Raw genomic sequence first — 15,905 nt, forward strand, 5'->3', positions numbered from 1 at the left:
GGGCTTTCTAGAAGAGTAAAAGAAAGAATACTGATACAGAAACTATAAATAAAATACCATTCAGGGAGGAGACTGATTTGCTGGATATGTATAGGCCAATACTGAAGCTGTCCTACTGTTCACTATGAAGGCCTTGAATGGCAAGCTAAAAAATTAGAAAACCAGAAATTCCACAAACAGGTTTCCAAAGAACATGTATCACAAGCTACCAGTTACCATACTTAAGAAAATAAAATGTTCTCAGGAAACATTGGGTGTTCCAGTTACTCTCACTATCTAAAATATTACTCAAAAACTTAGTGGCTTAAGACAACCATTTACTATGCTTACGGATTCTGTGAGTGAGGAATTCAGAAAGGGCACAACAAAGATAACCTATCTCTGATCCAAAGTCTGGGGCGTTAGCTGAGAAAACTCAACAACTGGGTGTGATCTGATCACTGGGGGCAGCAGCCATCTGGAAGTATCTTTGTTCATATGCCTGGTGACTGATGCTGTTGTCACGTAGGCTGTTGGCCTGGAACACTTACATGTGCCTTCTCCATTTGGCCTGCCAATATGGGCTACTTAAGCTTCTTCAGAAAATGGTGGCTGGGTTCCAGGAGCAAATGTCCCAAGAGTACCAGATTGAAGTTGTATCACCTTTTATGACCTACCCTCAAAAGTCACATAGCATCACTTTCATGTTAGACAGAAGTTCATCAATATTCAAAGACAGCATGTTCTTTGTACAATATGACTTTGACATTTCTACTGAGAGGGGTCAGTAGAAGAAGTGTCAAAGTCATATTGTAAAAAGAACATGTGGTATGAGAGTTACTATTGTGGCCATCTTTGGAAAACACAATCTGCAAAGTTAAGTTAAACACAAAGGCACATAAGCTTTACTTCTGAGGAACTTTTTCAAAGCACACTGGTAAGAACTGAGAATGCTGAAGAGGGGGACATAGTATACAACAGGGGTCCACAATCCCTGGGCCATGGACCGGAACTGGTTAGGAACCGGGCCACATAGCAGGAGATAAGCAGCAAGCAAGCATTACTGCCTGAGCTCCACCTCATGTTAGATCAGTGGAGGCATTAAATCCTCACAGGAACGCAAACCCTATTGTGAACTGTGCATGCAAAGGATCTAGGTTTTGTGCTCCTTATGAGAACCTAACGCCCAATGATCTGATATGGAACAGTTCCATCCCAAAACCATCATCTCCACTCCCCACCATTTGTGGAAAAATTGTCTTCCACAAAAGGGGTCCCTGGTGCCAAAAACTTAGGGTTTTCTCAGCTTCTGGACTCTGTAGATTTATGTTCCTTTTCTCTAGTTTCAAAATTCCTACTTTACCTGTCAGCGAGATACTACAGACGATTTTCAATTTGCCAAGGCCTAAATTCTCTTCTCCATTTCCTTCTCCATTTCCCTTTTATTAGGGCCTCTAACAAGGAATTACCTGAGACAAAAAGAGAAAAAAATTATATATGTTCATGCTTCATCTGCTAATTATAGAGATAACTTTGCAGAGAAGGTTTAAAATCTTGAGTAACATTAGTTCATATATACAAATAACCTAAAACTGTTATTAGTTTTTCCAAGAAATTCCATGTATATTGAAAGTAGCTCTCCTTGAAGGATGAAATGTTTTAAAAAGTATGAACCAAAAATAATGATAAAATTGAAAAAATACTAATTGAAATTAAAAACTTGCTGGATGGGCTCAACAGTAGAGTGGAATTGACAGAGAACAGGATCAGTGAACTTGAAAACATATCAACAGAATTTACTCAGTCTGAACAGAGAAAAACAGACAAAGAAACAAGAAGGGCATCAGGGACTTGTAGGACAAAAACAAATGACCTAACATTCATCCAATCAGAGTTTTAGAAGAAGAGAAGAAAGTACGGCACTGAAAAAAAATAATCAAAGACATAATAGCTGAAAACTTCTCAATTTGACAAAAGATGTTTACATTTTTTGTTCAAGGACATAAGCATTTAAATGGCAAAATAAATTCTACAGTCTTCTGCTACCTATTCCAATATTTCCCAGTCACATATTACTTTGAAATATTATATAACACTAAAGAATCCAAAAAACAAACTGCAAAATACTGTAGGAGAAAGTCCAAGTGGTAATGAGTATATGTTACACCAAGATTCTGTATAGTTGTCTTTGCTCCTGCTTGATGTGGTTGTGAGATGAGCAATTTCACAATTCTTTTTTTAATGACTTTTACATTTCACCTACTTTTACTATATTTGCTATCTGAATGACTGCACATTAACCCCAGTGAGATTCTTCTTAAATCTGTGCAAGTGGGCTAGAAAATAAAGCTTAAATGATGAAGATAAAATCTATGACTACTGCTGAGGACATATTAAAAACTAAAGCACACACTACACTCAAGATGAACTTGCTGAATTATCTTTACTGGAAGAAGGCAATTTGTTTTGCACAACTCCTTTGCAACTATGACATCAAACTTTCTTGTAATTACACACACAATTTTTTTTTAATGTGCCAGAGAGCAGCTTTCAGCTTCTGGACATCAATTAATGCCAAGAATTTCACAAGTGTACAAACTACTTACCTATATTAAATACACTCACTAGAAATAGTATACTAACTCCCCTTGGTTGAGGTATACTTAAAGTGACTTCAGAATTAAGTGCTTTATCTTAATACATTATGGTAATACTACAAGGGAGAAAATACTGAAAGTAGAGCAACATTTTAGAAAATGTTTAAATGTTTAGAAAAACTTTAGAAGAAAAAAGTCCTCGCAAATCAATAAACGTAATCCAGCATATAAACAGAACCAAAGACAAAAACCACATGATTATCTCAACAGATGCAGAAAAGGCCTTCAACAAGATTCAACAGCCCTTCATGCTAAAAACTCTCAATAAATTAGATATTGATGGGACGTATCTCAAAATAATAAGAGGTATTTATGACAAACCTACAGCAAATATCATACTGAATGGGCAAAAACTGGAAGCATTCCCTTTGAAAACTGGCACAAGATAGGGATGCCCTCTCTCACCACTCCTATTCAACATAGTGTTGGAAGTTCTGGCCAGGGCAATCAGGCAGGAGAAAGAAATAAAGGGTATTCAATTAGGAAAATAGGAAGTCAAATTTTCCCTGTTTGCAGAGGACATGATTGTAAATTTAGAAAACCCCATCATCTCAGCCCAAAATCTCCTTAAGCTGATAAGCAACTTCAGCAAAGTCTCAGGATACAAAATCAATGTGCAAAAATCACAAGCATTCTTATACACCAATAACAGAGAGTCAAATCATGAGTGAACTCCCATTCACAATTGCTTCAAAGAGAATAAAATACCTAGGAATCCAACTTACAAGGGATGTGAAGGACCTCTTCAAGGAGAACTGCAAACCACTGCTCAACGAAATAAAAGAGGACACAAACAAATGGAAGAACATTCCATGCTCATGGATAGGAAGAATCAATATCGTGAAAATGGCCATACTGCCCAAGGTAATTTATAGATTCAGTGCCATCCCCATCAAGCTACCAATGACTTTCTTCACAGAATTGGAGACAACTACTTTAAAGTTCATATGGAACCAAAAAAGAGCCCACATTGCCAAGTCAATCCTAAGCCAAAAGAACAAAGCTGGAGGCATCATGCTACCTGACTTCAAACTATAAAAGGCTACAGTAACCAAAACAGCATGCTACTGGTACCAAAACAGAGATATAGACCAATGGAACAGAACAGAGCCCTCAGAAATAATACCACACATCTACAACCATCTGATCTTTGACAAACCTGACAAAAACAAGAAATGGGGACAGGATTCCCTATTTAACAAATGGTGCTGGGAAAACTGGCTTGCCATATGTAGAAAGCTGAAACTGGATCCCTTCCTTACACCTTATACAAAAATTAATTCAAGATGGATTAAAGACTTACATGGTAGACCTAAAACCATAAAAACCCTAGAAAAAAACCTAGGCAATACCATTCAGGACATAGGCATGGACAAGGACTTCATGTCTTAAACACCAACAGCAATGGCAACAAAAGCCAAAATTGACAAATGGGATCTAATTTAACTAAACAGCTTCTGCACAGCAAAAGAAACTACCACCAGAGTGAACAGGCAACCTACAGAATGGGAGAAAATTTCTGCAATTTACTCATCTGACAAAGGGCTAATATCCAGAATCTACAAAGAACTCAAACAAATTTACAAGAAAAAAACAAACAACCCCATCAACAAGTGGGTGAAGGATATGAACAGACACTTCTCAAAAGAAGACGTTTATGCAGCCAACAGACACATGAAAAAATGCTCATCATCACTGGCCATCAAAGAAATGCAAATCAAAACTACAATGAGACATCATCTCACACCAGTTAGAATGGCGATCATTAAAAAGTCAGGAAACAACAGGTGCTGGAGAGGATGTGGAGAAACAGGAACACTTTTACACTGTTGGTGGGACTGTAAACTAGTTCAACCATTGTGGAAGACAGTGTGGCGATTCCTCAGGGATCTAGAACTAAAAATACCATTTGACCCAGCAATCCCATTCCTGAGTATATACCCAAAGGACCATAAATCATGCTGCTATAAAGACACATGCACATGTATGTTTATTGCAGCACTACGCACAATAGCAAAGACTTGGAACCAACCCAAATGTCCAACAATTATAGACGGGATTAAGAAAATTGGCACATATACACCATGGAATACTATGCAGCCATAAAAAATGATGAGTTCATGTCCTTTGCAGGCACATGGATGAAGCTGGAAACCATCATTCTCAGCAAACTATTGCAAGGACAAAAAACCAAACACCGCATGTTCTCACTCATAGGTGGGAATTGAACAATGAGAACACTTGGACACAGGAAGGGGAACATCACACACCGGGGCCTGTTGTGGGGTGGGGGGAGGGGGGAGGGATAGCATTAGGAAATATACCTAATGTAAATGATGAGTTAATGGGTGCAGCACGCCAACATGGCACATGTATACATATGTAACAAACCTGCATGTTGTGCACATGTACCCTAGAACTTAAAGTATAATAAAAAAATTTTTTTTTTAAAAAAGGTCCTCCAGTCTGAAGGCATTAGGTTATCAAAAAGCAAAATATTAAAATATAAAATTTCAGATGGGCACTCATTGTGTTGCCTTGATTGTCCCCTAGAATGCTACATGCTGGAAACAGGGGCCTTAGCAGGTTTCCAAGTCTTTAACCTTTAGGTGGAAAAATGGGGGAACACACAAGAGTCACTCCTACGTATAATTTCAGAAAGAAGTTTAATTAAAAAACAGCTTTTGAGAATAAACATTCTGGAGATGCTTCTAAATCTTCTGGGTTTCTTTTGGTTGTAGCTCTTTCTCCATACAGATTTGTTCTTTCAAGTAAAGGACTATCAACTCTTTTTTTTTTTTTTTTGAGACGGAGTCTCACTGTGTCGCCCAGGCTAGAGTGCAGTGGCGCCATCTCGGCTCACTGCAAGCTCCACCTCCCGGGTTCACGCCTTTCTCCTGCCTCAGCCTCCCGAGTAGCTGGGACTATAGGCGCCCGCCACCACGCCCGGCTAATTTATTTATTTATTTTTGTATTTTTAGTAGAGATGGGGTTTCACCATGTTAGTCAGGATGGTCTCGATCTCTTGACCTAGTGATCCACCCGCCTCGGCGTCCCAAAGTGCTGGGATTACAGGTGTGAGCCACCGCGCCCGGGCAGGACTATCAACTCTTGTGTTTGGTACACAGGACACAAAGCAGGTGTCCGGTAACTACTTGTGAGGGAAGACACGAATTAAGGAATAAAGTGTTCCGATCTCTATCCTGTCTTGCGTGGGGAACAAAACCAAACTAAGACCCAAGGGTGAGAGTTTACGTTTAAGGTCTTCAGCGTGAATAAAAGGCGGCGTGAGCACTAAACGCCAGGGGCAAAGAACATTCCCGGCCCAGTTTGACCCCTCCTAGCCACTTCTTCCCGGCCAGTTGCCCAACCTTTTGGCCTCTACTCCTCCACGGGGGCACCATAAGACTCCCTATAGGTGGGCTGCACTTAGGGGTTCAAATGCTGCATTCCCGCGCTCGGGTGAGCGACTGCCCAGCCTGCAGCTGAAGAGACTCCCACGCCAAGTGGCTCCGAACTCGCGAGCTGTCAGAACAGTATTATTTTCGCTGCTACGGGCCATCTGGCCCAGGGCAACAGATGCTCTGCGAGGAACCACAGAGAAGGGGCACCAGATCCCGCGTGCCTGCCCACCCATCCTTCCTTTGGGCAGTCACCCTGAACTCGGGAAGCTGTACCTCACCTGTCCGCCTGGAAGGCTGCCGGCTCTCCCTGAGGGTCCTGGGACGGCGGCACGAGACCGGAAGTGCTCCCTTTCAGGTGACGTCACATTACCGCGCCCTGAGCTGATCCGGGAAGCCGATGTCAGCCGGTCGCGCGGCGCACAGCAGGCTGGGAGATTTCTGACCGTGGCTTGGAGCCGGTGGTCCAGATTCAGAGAGACCTGTTGGAGTGTGTCGAGGTTTTCCTTTCTTTTTCATTTGAATCTTATCCGCTACTTATTTTCTGTCATCCTTGATATACTTCTGGCTTCCCTTTCCTTCTCTCTCATTTGTTCCATGTCTGTCCCTCTTTTCTTCCTCTTCCCGTTTCCCTGTTTCTGCATTACTAGTTGCATATGTTCCCCACATACACGGGAAAGTTGATTCTCATTTGATCATGTTCATAAGCATGATCAATAAAGTATTTTTGAATTAAGGTGTTGCCAACTTTAAGAAAATTCAGAGAATAGTATTAAGTATAGAGTTTATTTGGTCTCAGTGCTTGAGAATGGCCACTTAGGAGCTTAGATTCAAGTTGCCTTGAATATACTCCAATTAGCAGCAGTCAGAGTAGGTTTTTAAGGAAAGGAGGGGAGGCAGATCTTGTTTACCAAGAATTTATATTTAAAAAACTTAAGGTATTGACTGGCTATGCTTTCTTCCTTGTATCACAAATTCCAGGAACATAAAGATAATGCGTGAGGCAGCTAATAAAGAACAAAATGCCTTTAACAATTGCCCTTAGGCGTGGAAAGGCGTGGCGGAAGCCAGTATTCACTTCTGTCCGGGCCTAATAAATTTTGCATACCTCACATTGCTCAGACAGCTCTGAGCTATTTTTCTTTTCTTAGTATGTACATTTTTTTAGACAATAATAATACTGTTGTACACAATAATCAGTACAGTGTAAATATAACTTTTATATGCACTGAGAAACCAAAAAAATTGTGTGAACTGCTTTATTGTGATGTTTGCTTTATTGCGGTAGTATGCAACTGAATCCCCAGTATCTTCAAGGTATACTTGGATTTAAAAAAGAGGTTTACTTAGCTCATGCTTCTGCACATTAGAAAGCTCAAGGGGCATAGTGTGAGCATCTGCTCAAGTTCTGGTTAGAGTTTTTTGTGCAGTGTCACAGCATGGTAGAAGGTCAAAGGGGAAGCTGATACATGTGAAAACGGACCAAACAGGAGGTGGAAGCTCACTGTGTAACAACCCACTGTCTCGGGGACTCTCTCTTTTCCAATCTCTCAAGAGCTGTTATCAAACCAAACTGGAGTCCAATCGCCCCGTGCAGCAAGACCAAACACTGACATCAGGATTATAGTGAAAGAAAGTGAGGCATTTATTGTAGGGTTCCAAGCAAGGAGAATTGGTCAGTTAGTGCTTAAGTCTTGAACTCCCCAATTGTTTATAGGTAAGGGTTTTTAAAGGCAGGGGTGTCAGAGGTTATAGGCAAAGTCATAAATCAATATATGGAGGTTATATATTGGCTTAACCTAAAAATGCAGTGAGGTAGGATGCAGGACTTGGACACCAGACCAAATTGAGGACTAGCTAAAACAGGGGCAGGGAGGAAGCAGCTTTCCATATTAATGCCCCTTTCCATGGCAACAACTTGACAACCCAGAGGTTACCACCCTTTTCCTAGAAATTTCTGCATAATTCACCCCTTAATTTGCCTGTAATTAAAAATGACTATAAATATGACAGAAGAACTGCCTTTGAGATGCAACTCTGGACACAGTGCCTATGGGATAGCCCTGCTCTGCAAGGAGCAGTATCTCTGCTGCTTCTGGACACTACTATTTCAGTAAAAGTTGCTGTTTAACACCACCAGCTCACCCTTGAATTCTTTCTTGGCGAAGCTAAGAACTCTACTGGGCAAATCCCCAATTTGGGGCTTGCCTGCCATGCATTGGTGGGGCATCTCAAAGAGGGGGGCCCACAGGTCATAGGTGGAATTTAAAGATTTTCTGATTTGTGATTTGTTAAGGTGAAACTGTCTAAAATTTGCATGAATTTTGCATAAACTGTCTAAAACTCAGCAGAAAAGGATATTAGCTTGGGCTCATGGGCATGGCCTCCTTTAGGCTCCTCAAGAAGAAATTTAGAACAAAGAATAGTAGTCAGAGTTTAGTCTTCAGTTCTCCCTTATTTGAGGCCTATGTGCCAGTGGATCCATTTAGTGGGGATCTGGGTTTCTGAAAAACAACTTGGGACATATGTTAAGATGTTACCTTTAGTTTTTATAGGGAATAAAATATCCCATGACATTAATTTTTTGGCTACTGTTTTAAGCTATTATTAGCTTCTTGCTTTTTTTGTTTGTTTGTTTTGTTTTTGTTTTTGTTTTTAGGACTAGCTAGATGTCTGGAATTTTCTTTAAGGAAGTGAAGATTTTTTTTATTTTCATCTTTTGGTGGAGGGTACCCCGCAAGCCCCTAAGAGAGGTCTCTGCTGTGTCTCAGAACAAGAACTGACTTTGGCGAGAAGAGCAACAATCTGTTCATGAGGGATCCACCCCATGACCCCAACAACTCCCCCTAGGCCCCACTTCTCAAAATCACCACATTGGGGATCAAATTTCAGCATGAGTCTTTTTGGAGACAAACTATATCCAAACCATAGCAACACATATTGTGATAAGAAATAAACCTTTGTTGCTTAAAGCTCTGGAAGTTGTTGCTGTTGTTTCTTACCCCAGTGCAACACAGCCTGTCCAGATTGATGCAGAGGGACAGCCACACAGAGATTCTTTTTTCTCCCTCTTTCGATTTTAATTCCTAATACCCAGGGAAGAATTTCTGATTGGCTCAGCTCAGGTCTTGTCCTAGTCCATTTTCTGTTGCTTATAGTAGAATACCAGAAACCGGCTAATTTATAAAGAAGAAATTATTTCTTACAGTTATGGAGGCTGAGAAGTCCCAGGTCAAGGGTCTATACCTGGTGAAAGCAGGTGGAGACTCTCTGAAGAGTCTTGAGGCAGCACAGGGCCTCACTTGTCCAGGGAGCTTAGTGTGCTAGCTCAGGTTTCTCTTTCTCTTCTTGGAAAGCCACCAATTCCCCTCACATGATACCCCTTAATCTAATTCATTAACCTGTTGGTCCATTAATCTACGAATGAATTAATCTATCCATGAGGGCAGAGCCCTCCTGATTCAATCACCCCATGAAGGTCCCATCTTTTAATACTCCCCATTGGGGATTAAATTTTAACATGACCTCATAAATATATACACCTACCATGTACCCACAAAAATAAAAAACAAAACAAATTCTTTAAAATAAAAAGAAATAAATTTCAACATGACTGCTATGGTTTGGATATGGTTTGTTTGGCCCCCACCAAGTCTCAGATTGAAATGTGGTCCCCAGTATTGGAGATGGGGCCTGGTGGGTAGTGTCTGGGTTGTGGGTTGTGGGTGTGGATCCTTCATAATGGCTTGGTGCCATGCTCCCAAGAGTGAATGAGTTCTTGCTCTGTTAGTTCCAATGAGAGCTGGTTGCTAAAAGAGCCTGGCACCCCCTCCCTTCTCTCTCTTGCTTTCTATTGCTGTGCAGTTTCTACATACCAGTTCTCCTTCCTTTTCCACCATAAGTAGAAGCAGCCTGATGTCTTCACCAGAGGCAGATGCCAGCACCGTGCTTCTGGTACAGCCTACAGAGGTATGAGCCAAACAAACCTCTTTTCTTTATAAATTACATAACCTCAGGTGTTCCTATAAAGCAACACAAACAGAGTACAAAAATGAGTTTTGGAGGGGACAAATATTCAAACCCAGTACCAATTTTCTGTCTTAGCCCATTTACTGTTGCTTATAACAGAGTACCTAAAACTGGGTAATTTATATATTTTATTTTATTTCATTTCATTTTCATTTTTTCACTGTAACCTTGAACTCCTGGGCTCAAGCTATCTTCCTGCCTCAGCCTCCTGAAGAGCTGGGACTACAGGCATGTGCCATTATGCCTGGCTAATTTATATATATATATATATATATATATATATATATTTATATCAGTCTGCCACTGTAGACTGATATAAATTTTATACACACACACACACACACACACACACACATTCAGAGATAAGGTCTTGCCATGTTGCCTAGGTGTGAGCCACTGTGTCCAGCCTGAAACTGGGTAATTTATTTTAAAAACAAATTTATTAGGCCGGGCACGGTGGCTCACACCTGTAATCCCAACACTTTGGGAAGCCAAGGTGGGCAGATCACGAAGTCAGGAGATTGGGACCATCCTGGCTAACACGTTGAAACCCTGTCTCTACTAAAAATACAAAAACAAAATAAACCGGGCGTGGTGGTGGGCGCCTGTAGTCCCAGCTACTCGGGAGGCTGAGGCAGGAGAATGGCGTGAACCTGGGAGGTGGAGCTTGCAGTTAGCCGAGATGGTGCCGCTGCACTCCAGCCTGGGTGACAGAGTGAGACTCCATCTCGAAAATAAATAAATAAATCAATAAATAATTAAAAACTAATTTATTTCTTACAGTTCCAGAGGCTGAGAAGGCCAAGGTCAAGACTGAAGCTGGTGAGAGCTTTCTCACCAGTCCCACTCCTGTGATAACCTGTTGATCTATTAGCCCATTAATCTCTTAGTCCATGAATGGATTAATCCATTCATAACAGCAGATCCCTCATGATCCAGTCACCAACATAGCAGGTCTGGTGTCCAGCAATCATTCAGTTGTCGATGACAAGTGCTTGTGGTCATATTGACTTTTTGCCATAAGTAAGAGGATCATAGTGAATGGGGCAGACATCCCACAAAGATGTCTACTATAATCACAAATGGCCATAAAGTCAGACCACTGTAGACTGACTTAAAAACAGTAAATGAAAAGCTATCATCTTTTGCATAAAAATTTTAGACTCTCATTACTCATCCATTTTTTATTAACTATCTGTTACATTCCAAACACTCTTCCAGGCTGGGAATACAAAGGCAACTCAAAGAGAAATGTGATTGTTCTCACAGACACAATAAACAAACTAAAGAAATTAATATATAATGACAGTGCAAGGGGAATTAAAAGGCAAGGTTAGAAACAGAGAGCAAGGAGTGCATTAGTTACTGTTTATCCAATTCACCAAAATATGTCAGCTTAAAACATAAAACATTTATTATCTTACACAGTTTCAAAGGGTCAGGACACCAGTAGCAGCCTAGCTGAGAGGTTCTAGCCAAGTCTTTCATGAGGTTCCTGTTAAGCCAGTTGCTCAGGGTTACAGCATCTCAAGCCTTGACTGGGGCCGAAGAAGCAAGACTAGATTATTTGGTTGTTGGCAGGTCAGACTTCCTCAATGGCTGTAGGCCACAGTTCTTCACCATGAGGACCTCTCCACAGTGCTGTTTGAAATATGGCAGCTTTCTTCCATCAGAGGAAGAGATAGAGAATACAGAGACAGCACCTAAGATGAAAGCCACAGTCTTTTATAACCTAATCTCAGAATTGGCTTGCTGCATCATTCCCTCAGTGAAATGAATCACTTATCACTTCTATATGCTATTTAATGTGGGAAGATATGTGAATTCTAAAAGGCTGGGGCCATTGGGGACCATTGTGGAGATGCGCTGCCACAATAGTGCATTATTTTATATTGTGCAGGCAGGAAAAATCCTGTCTTAGGTAATTTTGAGAAGAGAGCTGCATGAAACTAGGAAATAAATGTTGGATAAGGAGAGTAGGAGAATCCTTATATACTCTACTCTCACATGCCTCTTGCTTTGATTCTGAACTCATGGCTCATATTTTCTAAATTATCATAAGATAATCATACGCTCCCTTGATACTGTCTCTGTAGTACTATTTTGAATTGTTATTTAATACCTACATGGAATTTTAAAGCATTTTATTCATTTATTTATTTTTATTTTTTATTTTTTGAGGCAGGGTCTCACTCCTGTTTCCCAGGCTGGACTGCAGTAGCGTGATCACAGCTGACTGCAGCTTTGACTTCCCGGGCTCAAGTGATCCTCCCACCTCAACCTCTGGAGTAGCTGGGACTACAGGCACATGCCACTACACCCGGATAATTTGTTCTATTTTTACTATAGATAGGGTTCTGCCCTGTGGCCCAGGTTGGTCTCGAACTCCTGGGCTCAACTTGTCCACCCCTTCAGCCTCCCAAAGTGCTGGGATTACAGGCATGAGCCACCACACCTGGCTGGAATTTTTAAGCATTTTAAAGTTTTCTCTAAAATTGTAAATTTTAGGGAATGCTGCTACTTTTAGGGGTAAAAACCATGCAGTTAAATTAGTTGCTCTAATTCATTATTGATTTGTATTCAACTCAAAATACTGGTTTATTATTATTATTGTTATTCCTAATACTAAATAAATCTATTAAAATCTAATATAGATCTTAGTGTAAGGCACTGATAGGGTTTGGCTCTGACTTCCCACTCAAATCTCATTTTGAATTCTAATCTCCACACGTTGAGGGAGGGATGTGGCGGGAGGTGATTGGATCATGGGAGTGGCTTCCCCCATGCTGTTCTCCTGATAGTGAGTGAGTTCTTACAAGATCTGATGCTTTTAAAGTGTTTGGCAATTTCCCCTGTCCTTTCTCTCTCTCTCTCTCACCTGCCATGTAAGATGTGCCTTGCTTCCTCTTCACCCTCCACCATGATTGTAAGTCTCCTGAGGCCTCCCTAGCCATGCGAAACTGTGAGTCAATTAAACCTCTTTCCTTCATAAATTACTCAGTCTCTGGTAGTATTTTTATAGCAGTGTGAAAATGGACTAATACAGGCACATAGAGAAATGTGTAATCCTGTATGGTGTATTTGGTTGGATAGCAAAGCTGAGCATAGTTCCAGCTAAGAAATGGAATAGAAAGTGACATTTTGGCTGATAGTATGGCATTGGAATAAACAAAACTGAATCAATGGGTGACATGGGGACATTTCTTTCTCTTTTCTAGTTATCTATTCCCACCCCACCTTCTTTTTTTTGAGACAATGTCTCTTTCTGTTATCCAGGCTGGAGTGCTGTGGCATAATCACGGCTCACTGCAGCCTCCAATTCTTGGGCTCAAGGAATCCTCGCACCTCAGCCTTCTACATAGCTAGGACTACAGGTGCAAGCAATCAAGCCTGGATAATTTTTTTTTTCTCTTAGAGATAAGGTCTCACTATGTTTCCCAGGCTGATCTCAAACTCTCACAGGTGTGAGCCACTGCTCCTTACCCTCTTATTCCTTTCTAATAATACTTATTCTGTCTTCTAGGAAGCTCATGTGTTTAGGGCGAAGCTCTGGGACGGCCTTTGATTGGCTTAGTCTGTCATCATATTCCCCTTCCCTGGCCTTAGTCACTAGTTCCTGGCTTGATCTGTAACCTAAGCCCATTCTGTCAGGGTGAAGCGTGGAATGCCAGGCAAGTTGTGTTCTTTGTCTTTCCAGATAATGTGCTATATGAATATGATGTCTAAAATTGCTGCAGACGTTTGGTCTCCATGATGCAAAGTGAAAATAGGGAGAAGTAAGACATGGAGAGAATCACAGAGAAATGGAGGCGGGGTTCTGATCATCATGCATGAAGTCTGCTACTCTTTGGACATTCCAGTTGTGTGAGCCAAGAAAGCCCTATTTTTAAGTCAGTTTCAGGTGTGTTGTGTTATTTCCAGCAGACAGCCTCCTGATACATCCTTACCTACTCTAGGGGTATCTGAGGACTCATAAAAGCCATGAAGGGCTGACTGCCCGTTTCATTTAGTTTAGCAGTGGCCACAAAAAGATGCAATGAAGGGTTTCCTGATTATTTAACTTCATAATTGGGTGATAGGAAATAAGTTATGGAAAGGAAGCTCCAGAATGTAAATTGAGACTTGTAAAATAGGCTAATTATGAAATGTTAAGGAATCTGTAAATGATCAGAAGGAGGTACTTTTGTCAAATTGACAATATCTGCTGCATGTTAAGTTCTGTGACTTGACAGAGAAATGTCAAAATGGTTTACATGAGTCTAGAAGGGGCAAAGAAGTTTGAGGGCAAGTTGAGGATGATGGTCTCAGGCATAAATGGCCCCTCTTTGCCCAATCCATATAGACTCATGTATGAGTCCTGTGGAGAGAAAGCTCTAGCAGCAAGAAGAAATAAATAATTTTTCCACAAAGTCTAGGAGAGATTTTGGGATCCCAAGGCAATCCTCTGTGGCAAGAACCACTGTGACAGGTTTTGGTACCAAGGAATATAGCAGAAGGGAGAAAGCTGCCTCTTGTAGAACAGAGAAATCCAGTAAAGTGTCCCACAAACATGAAATGATTTCAGAGGTCTATCAACCACCAACCACATGCAGCACTTACAGGGAGTTACAGTGGAGATAATACAGAACCTTTTGGCATTTCATGGGCAACTTCATTGAGAAGAAAGAGGAAAAATGCTGCATTCCTCATATGTCTGAGATCAACAATGCAGAGATCCTTGAAGGAAACTCCTAGGAACTGCCACAATTGCTAGAGAACATTTAGTGGGGGTGAGGGATTAGTTGGGGACACTTCATAGCAAGGCTGTTGATGTCACAATAACAGCAAGCCAGAGAAATGGGTAATACTCAGATCTTCATGGTAGAAGAGAATAATCTGGTGGATATTAGAATGCTAGAAGGACCTGTGCTCATTAATCAAAAATGTCCCCCTCTACCTTATTATTCCATTCCACAAAAAGTGGAAACTCCTGGTTTAGACATCTGTTGAATTAGTATGTGTGGTTGATGATTATATAAAAGGCAACAAGAGGAATAAAAAGGAAAGAAAGAACAAAGAGATGAGAGAAAAAAATAAAGATTTTTTTTTCAAAGTATAGAAAACAAAGATTTCTCTTTAATGTGTACTCTAGAGATCAGACCACGAGTGATAAATGTTAGTGAATTTTGAATTATGGTTTCCCACTGGCTCTAATGCTGAATTTTCTTGTTTATATGTTTATAAATAGGGATAATTATAAATGCTTTAAAACATATGATTATTTAATGCAACCCTCCACAAAATGACACTGGCATATCCTGAGATCCACATTAATTCTTTTTTCAAACACTTTGGGTCAGAAAAACAGATCACATAATGATTCATCTTAAGCATAAATTAAAAATCAAGATCCATTCTTTTTTAAATTTATAAACATGTATTATTTTAGTCCTTAAAAATCTGCACAGAATAGAGATAATAGCTAAAAATTGACAAAGCCATATTTAACTCCCATATTATAGCTAAGCTGTTCCTCCTGGCATTTAATTATGCTAAGACTCAAAGAAATAGATGGTCTTGAAAGCCAGCACACTTGAGCTGTGAGACTTGGAGATTCTTGTTGGCAGGCTATTCATTGATAGTATTGCCTTCATGCATGCACTTGACTTGTAAAATGAATAAGAAAACCTGGCAAACACCAACATTTAGATGCTTGTGCCATCAAAAATTATACAAAATATATGTATATACTCACATACATTTGTATATATATGTGTTTATGTATATTATAGAGAGAAACTAAAATCATATTTTGAAGACTTTCAAGGTAATTCACCATTTAGTATAACTGCAATGCCAA

General features: G+C 40.4%; 1 protein-coding gene across 5 annotated transcripts in view; it reads right to left on the reverse strand.

The window, feature by feature from the left end:
• Positions 1-6,413, reverse strand: part of LDAH (lipid droplet associated hydrolase) — a 132,027-nt gene extending 125,614 nt beyond the window's left edge. For all 5 annotated transcript variants that reach the window (XR_004026994.1, XR_004026993.1, XM_030799862.1 and 2 more), the window contains exon 1: positions 6,319-6,413. The gene's annotated coding sequence lies outside the window, so the exon portion shown is untranslated. The remainder of the gene's footprint in view (positions 1-6,318) is intronic.
• Between the last annotated feature and the right edge of the window lie 9,492 nt (positions 6,414-15,905).

This window comes from Nomascus leucogenys, chromosome 19, assembly GCF_006542625.1.
Source record: "Nomascus leucogenys isolate Asia chromosome 19, Asia_NLE_v1, whole genome shotgun sequence".
NCBI classification, from domain to species: domain Eukaryota; kingdom Metazoa; phylum Chordata; class Mammalia; order Primates; family Hylobatidae; genus Nomascus; species Nomascus leucogenys.